At 43.7% G+C, this 9612-nt stretch overlaps 1 protein-coding gene across 1 annotated transcript in view; it reads left to right on the top strand.

The window, feature by feature from the left end:
• The first annotated feature begins 806 nt into the window (after window positions 1-806).
• The window catches only part of LMO7 (LIM domain 7), a 71927-nt gene continuing 63121 nt past the window's right edge, over window positions 807-9612 (top strand). The window contains exon 1 of the mRNA XM_029287367.1: window positions 807-933. The gene's annotated coding sequence lies outside the window, so the exon portion shown is untranslated. The remainder of the gene's footprint in view (window positions 934-9612) is intronic.

Below are 9612 nucleotides of genomic sequence, written 5' to 3'. Positions count from 1 at the left end.
GAGTGTTGTTTTCTCCAGTGTTTAGAATCTAGATCTGAACATTTGGGAGGGGGGAAGGCTCAGAGAATTAGGCTAAAGAGTTAGACTAATTGGCATTCCCAGCCAAGGAGAACCTTCTTTCCTCCATCTCTCTGCAGGGTTCAAGGTAAGCTCTCCCTGGAGCAGGTGGCACGAATCCCTGCACAGCCACACCTAATTTGCCCAGTGAAACTGCAGATTCTGCTCAGTCTTTGCTCTTGCCTCGCCCTCTCTCTCTCTCTCTCTCTCTCTCTCTCTCTCTCTCTCTCTCTCTCTCTCTCTCTCTCTCTCTCTCTCTCTCTCTCTCTCTCTCTCTCTCTCTCTCTCTCTCTCTCTTTCTCTCTCTCTTTTCCCCTCCCCCCATCCTCGGTAACCAAAACCCACTCGCAGGTGGTGCTTTCTGCAATCCTCGGTGGCATAGAAACAAGAGTTCCTCCTCCTTCGCTCCTCCGTTGCCAACCATTCCTGGGTGGGTGAATGTCAGCAGCCGGAGTTATTTTTAAATGTGAGAGGTGAGGCTTGTCATGCAAAGCTTAAAAAAAAAAAAGAAAAAGAGGGCGTTTGTTTGCAGAGCTGACACCGAGGGGGACGCTGCTCCTCACTGGCCAGCCCGGGTTGCCTTTTTTTTTACCTGCTAATCTTTAACGTGCCTGTCAGTCAAAGCAGCTCCTGAGTGGCTTCCAGAGCTACAGGAAATGTTCCTTGTCACCTGTGATCCTGAGGACCACAGGCTGGACTTTTGAGACCTGCACGCTCTCTGCCACGCTCCTTCACTAAGTAGCCGCCTTCTTCTGCTTCTCTTTCGCAGGATAATATCAACGTCTTTTTGAAAGCCTGTGAAAACCTTGGATTAAAAGAAGCTCAGCTTTTTCATCCTGGTGACCTTCAGGATTTATCTAATCGAGTTACCGTCAAGTAAGTACGGCTAAGTCTTCTGCTTCCTACATGTCTGTTGAGATGTGCAAGTTGAGATTTGCTGTTAAGTTCCAGGAAAAAGCTAGCCCTATCCTGAGGATTTTCTCTCTGTCTCTGTCTCTGTCTCTCTCTCTCTCTCTCTCTCTCTGTGTGTGTGTGTGTGTGTAAAGCTACTTGACAGATTGACAGTTACATTAATTCAGAGACGGAAATGCAAAACTTGACCGGAAAAGTTGATTTTACTCTAAGACGGTAATGTTGAGTGTTTATTCTGGGCTGAGATGTTTATTTAGGGTGGTCTACAGTTGTCTTCAGCCAAGCTTTCAGATATGACACCTGTAAAACTCTACTGAGAATGCAGACTCTGTCCTCTGTAGAGAAACATGGGATAGGTGGCATGTGAGCTGCTGACTACACCAGGAAATCTTTCAGTTTAACTTTAACCTCAGTTTTACCCGAAGCAACGGGTGACCGCGCCTTTAGCCCATGACATCCTTTCTGAGATATGGCATTCCTCACCTTGACCCTCCCTAACGTTGACCCAAGAGTGACGAAGAGGAATTCCATTCTTCCCAAAAGAGAGTTTTCTCTGCACCCATCGCGAAGTAGTCAGAAAGTTTTGCCATGAACGGCTTGTCTATATCGGTGGGCCTGCTTTATTTTAGGAAGAGGATACACCTAGCAAAATGAACGTCAAGGACGCTGCGGCCGGATAAACGGACTTGCTTAATTGTTCAAATAATTATTTTAGATTTGCTCATTTAAGTGCACTGGACCTTGCACAGCCTGCTTGAGAATGCCAGAAAAGGTGTGTGTACGTGTGTTTGTCAACGTATGTGGTTTCTAAGTTTAAAAGCAGCGAACGGCAAAGCCCCTCACAGTTGGTCAAGACTATACGTATTCTTGGGTTAAAGGAGGCATTCGGCAAATTGTGGCACTTCTGGAAGAGGACACAAATGAAGGATCTCATACTCTCTTCCCACTCTTCTGTCCTTTGGTTTGTGAAAGGCAGCCCGTGAAAGAATGGTAAACACCTTTGCGAAATCCACCTGACTAAATCTTTTGCAACCTGCAAAACCAAGTAATCAAAAGTGACCTCTCTGACAACTACGGCTGTGGGGGTGCCAGAATTGTTCCCAGGCGGTCAAGCCGGGAACGCCATGGCACCGGTTCCCCTTCCTGTCAGGGGAAAGCAAAGCAGCAGCCGGCAAGTCTCCTAACAGGTTCCCTTTCAACGTGTGGGCCTGACAAGAAGGGTTGGCAGCTTTCTGAGACTCAGATTTGCATTCCTGTGGAACTGCCTCTCTCTCGGTCCCCTCCCGCAAGCCAAGCGGCAGGAGTAAGTTGAGAAGGTGGTGCAATTCCCTCTCGCTCTGCTGGAAATGCTGTCGAACTGGCTGCTGCATGTATATGTGATGAGGGAATTTTCGGCCACAATCTTCTCCTCCTCGTTGCGTTGTCGCAAACCCACGTGTGTAACCATTTCGAGTGCCGGTTTCCTTTTCCCTTCCCAAAGCCTTTGATCTGGGAGTGAGAGAGAGAAAAAAAGAGCAGGGTTTTGTCTGAATGTTGTGCTGCAGAAAAGAAATATAGAATAATCGGATTGGAAGGGACCTTGGAGGTTTTTTAGTCCAGCTCTCTAGTCCAGCTCTCTGCCCGTGGCAGGAGATCCTATGCCATGCTGGACTTTCTTTCATGTAATCATAGAAAGAATTACAGAACAGAATAATAGAGTTGGGAGGGATCTTGGAGGTCTTCTAGTCCAACCCCTCTGCTCAATCAAGAGACCCTATACCAGTGATGGCGAACCTTTTAGAGACCGAGTGCCCAAAAACCACACGGCCCCCGCTCTGCCCGCCACCCCGTGCCCTGCCTGCCTGCAGGGCCACCCATCTCCACGGCCCACCGCAACAGATCGCCCAGGCGGCCCAGCAGCGCCATGGTGGCCACACCCTCCACCACGCCCTGCATCATCATCTGCTCATGATGGAGCGCAAGGGCAGAGTCTTGTCCCCGCTACCTGGCTGTCATGTCCTTGGCTGCTCTGCTCTGCGCAGGCCACACCCGGGGGCGACTCTCCTCTGGGGGGGCTGCTGATAAGGAGGGGGCCATGGGGGAGGCAGGGCTGGGGCAAAGGCACATGTGCCCACAGAGAGGCTCTGAGTGTCGCCTCTGGCATGTGTGCCATAGGTTTGCCACCACTGTCCTATACTATTTCAGACAAATGGTTGTCCAATCCTCTTAAAAACCTCCAGTGTTGGAGCACCCACAACTTCTGGAGGCAAGTCCTTCCACTGATAGTTCTCACTGTCAGGAAGTTTCTCCTTAGTTCTAAGTTGCTTCTCTCCTTGATTAGTTTCCACCCATTGCTTCTTCTCCTGCCTTCAGGCGCTTTGGAGAATAGCTTGACCCCCTCTTCTTTGGGGCAACCCCTTTTATGTTTCTTGGTTGATCCTATGAGAATGTCCCCTGGCTTCCCAGCTCTCACCTTTGCTCCCCAAACTGGAAGGCAACCGGTTTGCCATTAACTCTTTCAAAATAGTTTTTTGTATCTTTCTTGACCTTTACGAGGAAAAACACCCCTCTGTCAAGACTGTCCTGGTTGAAGAGTTGAAGCCTGGCAAAAGGCTGAAGATCTACAGTCATTCAGAAATGGTTCTTTTCTTCTGGGTTGGCTTAAGCAAGGCTGGAATGATAAGTCTGTAATAGGAGCTCATCGGAGGTGGCAGTCCCTGGCAGAGAAAATCAGCGAAGATCAGGCAGCTTAATAGTAAATCTGTTGTGTAAGAGTTGTGTTGAAACTCTCCTAGGAACCAAAGCCCAACTAGTGATAATAATAATAGTAAAGTTGGAAGGGACTTTGAAGGTCATCTAGTCCAACCCCCTGCTCAAGCAGGAAACCCTATACCATTTCGGACAAATGGCTGTCCAGTCTCTTCTTAAAAACTTCCAGTGTTGGAGCATTCACCGCTTCTGGAGGCAGGTTGTTCCACTGGTTAATTGTTCTAACTGTCAGGAAGTTTCTCCTTAGTTCCAGGTTGCTTCTCTCCTTGATTAGTTTCCACCCGTTGATGATGAGATTGTGGGTGAAACTGAGCAAATCGATTGACATCCAGGCTGCTGATTGTCCTGAGAAAAGGCAGTCCTCATTCTTGTGATGAACTCTTACTCCCACCAACCTTTTCTTTTTCTTTTCAAGCTGCGCTTGAAAACGGAGCCTTCCTTCCTCCATCTTAGCTGGGATATCTAAAGTACTTGGTGGTGTCTTCCAGACATGTTGGATTGCAACTCCAGCCAGAACAGTGGAAGGATGTGATGAATGAAATGATGCATATCCTTCACCACCACCACCCCTCAAGAGGGAATTTGGAAAGCTACTGTCTTTTACAGAAGTCGGTTTCCAATTTTGCATAACCTTGGAACCTGATGCCTGTTTTAGTCATCTGGGGGAAATATATTCAAAAACTAGATGGACCCAGAGAATGAAAAGTGCATCCAGATTTTTCTTGGCACTGACTTTCCGTACGAGCAGATTGTGCATTAATCTCCGCTTTCTGTAGGAAATGAGCATGTCTCGAGGTCAAAACAGCCAAGATTATTACAGGGTGCAATGTGAAACTCCAGCTAAAAATACTTGCAGGCACTTGGGGAAAGCTACACAACATCCTTTGGTCTTTTGCGTCATCTGAGGAGGTGCAGCACCCTGAGGCTTCGGGACCTTGATGTGGTTTTGGTTTTCCATGCGCCTTTTTTGTAAATTTTGACATATTTAATTTGAATTATTAGTTTCAACTTAAGAAAGAATCTTGCTCTGAAAAATGAATCCAATAATAATAATAATAATAATAATAATAGTAATAATAATAGTAATAATAATAATAGTAGTATGGAAGGGACCTTGGAGGTCATCTAGTCCAACCCCCTGCTCAGGCAGGAAACCCTATACCATTTCAGACAAATGGCTGTCCAGTCTCTTCTTAAAAACTTCCAGTGTTGGAGCATTCATCGCTTCTGGAGGCAGGTTGTTCCACTGGTTAATTGTTCTAACTGTCAGGAAGTTTCTCCTTAGTTCTAGGTTGCTTCTCTCCTTGGTGAGTTTCCACCCGTTGCTTCTTGTCCTGCCTTCAGGCGCCTTGGAGAATAGCTTGACTCCCTCTTCTTTGTGGCAACCCCTGAGATACTGGAACACTGCTGTCATGTCCCCCCTCGTCCTTCTCTTCATTAAACTAGACATACCCAATTCCAGCAACTGTTCCTTATATGTTTTAGCCTCCAGTCCCCTAATCATCTTTGTTGCTCTTCTCTGTACTCTTTCTAGAGTCTCAACATCTTTTTTACATCTTGGTGACCAAAACTGGATGCAGTATTCCAAGTGTAGCCTTACCAAGGCATTGTAAAGTGGTATTAACACTTCACATGATCTTGATTCTATTCCTCTGTTAATGCAGCCTAGCACTATGTTGGCCTTTTTGGCAGCTGCAGCACACTGCTGGCTCATATTTAAGTGATTGTCCACTAGGACTCCGAGATCCCTCTCACAGTTACTACTATTGAGCAAGGTACCACCTATACTATACCTGTACCTATATATGCGCTCTCGTTAACTGTGCGAATAACCCAAGATTTTGTCTGGCTAGTTCTAAGCATGCTTGCTCTGGAGTGTTCCTCAGGCCATTATATACATAGTCCTCGTCTTATGACCACAATTGAGCCTCAAATTTTTGTTGCTCAGTGAAACATTTGTTAAGTGAAATTTGTCCCATTTTATCACTTTTCAGGCTCCAGTTACTGAGTGAATCACTGCAGTTGTTAACGGTTGCTAAGTGAATCTGGCTTCCCCATTGACTTGGCTTGTGAGAAGGTCACAAAAGGTGATCACATGACCCCTGGGGACACTGCAACCGTCATAAATATGAGTCAGTGGCCAAGCATTCTGATTTTGAACATGTGACTATGGGGACGCTGCAATAATCCTATGTCTGAAAAACGGTCATAGGTGACTTTTTTCCCGTGCCGTTGTAATTTTGAAAGGTCACTAAATGAACTGTTGTAAGTCGAGGACTTGATTCCCTATGAATTCCCAGGGAATGGTGAGGAGATGTCCTGAATGAGGCCTTAACCCAGATGTCTCTCCCCATCTGGTCTGCAACACAAGTATTTCTTTGCCTAAAAAGAATGCATCTTTATCAAGAGTTGAGCTTCAATTGCCTGTTGCATAATAGTGCGGGGACCTTGAGTTTTCTGCCTAAGCCTGTCTGTTTCTTATTTTGATTTATGAACTCTTAAGCAATTCTCTTAATAATTAGTCTGAATTGCCTTAATTCTGTAGATGTCTGACTCTGCAGTCTTCAGCAGATTATAGTAATTAAGTACCTTTGAACTTTGCTAGAAGGAATTTACCTGTGAAGCAGATTTAGAATGAAACTGTGAATCCTGTGTCCAGATGTACAGTTATCGGCTATTATTATTATCTTAACAGGGCTAGCCAAAAAGCTCTTTTCCAGAATGGAGTGTTAAATGTGTGTCAGACCTAACATTCTTTAAATTAAATTCTGAAATTCTGGAGTAGGCGTGGTGGCCAAATCTTATCTGTCCATAAATAAATTAGTAAAGTAAATTGCTTCAATAGAAATTTTGCATTTAAGCGACTAAAGATTGGCAGAAATATACCAGTTGTTTAAGCAACAGGAAAACCTGAACAGTTGGAATTTCACTGAGAACTTTGCTTTCAATGGTCTTGAAGGTAGTCAGAGGGTACATGGATGTCATGACCATCACAGGAAATGCTTCTCTATGGAACCATTGATATCCCTTAACCCTCCATAGTAAAGCTGGCTAATTTTTTTTTTATTGTAGGAAGGAAAGGATGTCTTTCTAACTGACTTTTTTGTGCCACAAATACTCAAACATCTTAAGATGAAGAAATTAGTTTGATTAGAAATTCTCTTAGCATTGCCACAATCCCTAGTAAAGTTAGGAAGAACTCTACCCTTTCAATCTACCCTGCCATAGTCCTGAAATTAGCTAATCTAGTAAAGAGAAGGACTAGGTGTAACATGATAGCAGTGTTCCAATATTTGAGGGGCTGCCACAAAGAAGAGGGGGTAAACTATTTTCCAAAGGACCTGAAGGCAGGACAAGAAGGAATAGATGGAAACTCACCAAAGAGTGAAACAACCCAGAACTAAGGAGAAATTTCCTAACAGTGAGAACAATTAACCAGTGGAACAGCTTGCCTTCAGAAGTTGTGGGTACTCCATCAGTGGAGGCTTTTAAAGAGAGACTGGACAGCCACTTGTCTGACATGGTATGGGGTCTCCTGCTCCAGCAGAGAGTTGGATTAAAAGACCTCTAAGATTCCTTCCAACTCTGTTATTCTGTGAAGTTTTGTTAAATCCAGAGAGAGAAGAAGTTGCTTTTTGCTGCTTTTTCTGTTTCTGCAGCTGAGACCAAGTTGAGGTTGGGGTGACAGTGAGTATGGATCATCTTGTTGTGTGAAAAGAGCTTATATTGATAGCACTACCAAAGTTACTACCATAATGAAGTATTAGCAGCAATCCCTTTTTAGAAGCCATTTTCACTCTGGGTTTAATCCTAAACAGGATTATGCAATTGTACTTGAATTATTAAAACAATCTCATGTTTTTAAATTCACCCTAGACTGGAAAAGGAAAGTTCTCTTGATGCATGGATAATTATGGAATTTAACTTTGGCATACTGCGGTATTTGTAAAGCTTTACATTGCCACGTAAAAATTAAATGGAGTATAATTGAATTTCTAAATCACAGGAAATGTCAGAAAACGTCTCCTAGCTCCACAGAACACTTATTTATGGCTATTTTTTTTTTCATGTGTAGGAATGTCACGTGAGTACTTTCCATAGGTTATCTATACAATAGGATCATGAGATTATCCCAGTTGATCAATGGCTAAACATACGTAATACCTGTAGAATGCAAAATAGGTAGGTGTATTACAGAGAGATGAATAATGCTTTAGCTTTGAGATGAAGAAGTATATTGTGTCATAGATTTACATAGCTTGTTTTCACTGTATATTGTTTTAATCTGACTACAAAGCTCATTGTCACTGAGTATCTTCCTTAATAATTCCCTTTGGAAGCCAGCTCTTCTGAAAGTCATAGCATCTTAGCATCTTTAGTCGTAAGAGTTACCTGCTTGATGTTGTTGTTGTTATTGTTTTCCAGAAGAGGGGAACCCGTGGCCCTCAGATGTCTAACCTCCATTTTTTAAAATATATATAATAAGGCAGTTCCTGAGGATTAGAACGTGACCAACTATGAATTAGAGAGTTGTGTGTATAAGAGAGAGTGTGAGATACCTTGTCAATGGTGGTTACTACCCAAAGCAGGGAGAAAATGGACCCTGGATGGTTAGTCATGGTTAGTCTTGTTCATCTTAATATACAGTATACGGGATGACTTTCTGTCTCAATAACAGTTTTGATACGATCCAGATTCTTTTCTATTCTTGGTCTTAGGTAACCAAAGAAAAAGAAGAATGACAGGTAGATGCGTGGAATGTCTTTTGAAGGTCCTGTAAAGAACGTCCAATCAGTTTCTCTTCTAAGTACTCATCTAGTGTGGCTTAATCCCAAAGGGTGTGGATCTGTTTTTCTTCTGTCTATATGTGTATATGTTGGAACATGTTCAAATGCTGCTTTTTTTGATCAAGCGGCTATAATAAGAAGGAAAGTATTTATCGCCCAGCCCCTGTTTGCTGACAGCAGAATGGTTTTGGGGCATGGAAACTGAACGGTCCTCCACCCTGAACCAGCTTCTCTGTCTTCTGTTGTTTTGAAAGGTCCCAGCCAGTTCCATAGTTCTGATAATAATGCCTGTGTATACAAAGTCATGTGACAAACTCTGAAAGGGACTTTCTCTGCTGAGATCGCTTTCAAAAAGACACTTTATTTGTTGAAATGTCAGCTTAGTGCAATTGCAAGAATGCTACTGCTGATTCACTGTCATTTGCCCACTTGAACGTTACCCTCCCAAGTTTGTCCGCTCGTATCCTTAGAGGAACAACAGAAAATTCTTGTGGATGACTCACATGTGATGCTAATTTCGGGCAGCAGATTAGATCAATAGCTATGCGGACAAGAACATAAGTGCAGCCCCACACATGATTGGTGTGTCTAAAAATAAGCCCACAAATTGCCTGCGCCCAGGCACTGGTGGGCACCTTCGTGAAGACAAATGAGATGTTTTGATCAATGGAATAGGGGGAAAGGTCTGTATTTCATTTTTTATTTGCCAAAAAATAAAATAAAAAGTGGTCTTAAGTAATTTCCTAATATCACCTGTCAGACATCCCCTTGCACCAGGGGTTCTTCAGTAAACACCAACAAGTCTTACTCTGATTGATGGTTAATTTCTAATATTAGAGATAGTGTGATTTTCCTTGGTGGATCACTTGAGACAGACAAGACTAAGCCATGTATTAAGATGCCTCCCATCCATGAGGCAGGAAAGGAAAGGGAAGGGAAGGGAAGGGAAGGAAGGAAAGAAAGAAAGAGAGAGAGAGAGAAAGGAAAGAAAGAAGGAAAGAAAGGAAAGAAAGAAAGAAAAAGAGAGAGAGAGAGAGAGAGAGAGAGAGAGAGAGAGAGAGAGAGAGAGAGAGAGAGAGAGAGAGAGAGAGAGAGAGAGAGAGAGAGA

Source organism: Protobothrops mucrosquamatus, unplaced genomic scaffold, assembly GCF_001527695.2.
Source record: "Protobothrops mucrosquamatus isolate PMUCROS unplaced genomic scaffold, P.Mucros_1.0 scaffold2, whole genome shotgun sequence".
NCBI classification, from domain to species: Eukaryota; Metazoa; Chordata; class Lepidosauria; order Squamata; family Viperidae; genus Protobothrops; species Protobothrops mucrosquamatus.
Note: the sequence above shows the minus strand (reverse complement) of the source record. Positions and strands in the feature narration are given on the sequence as shown.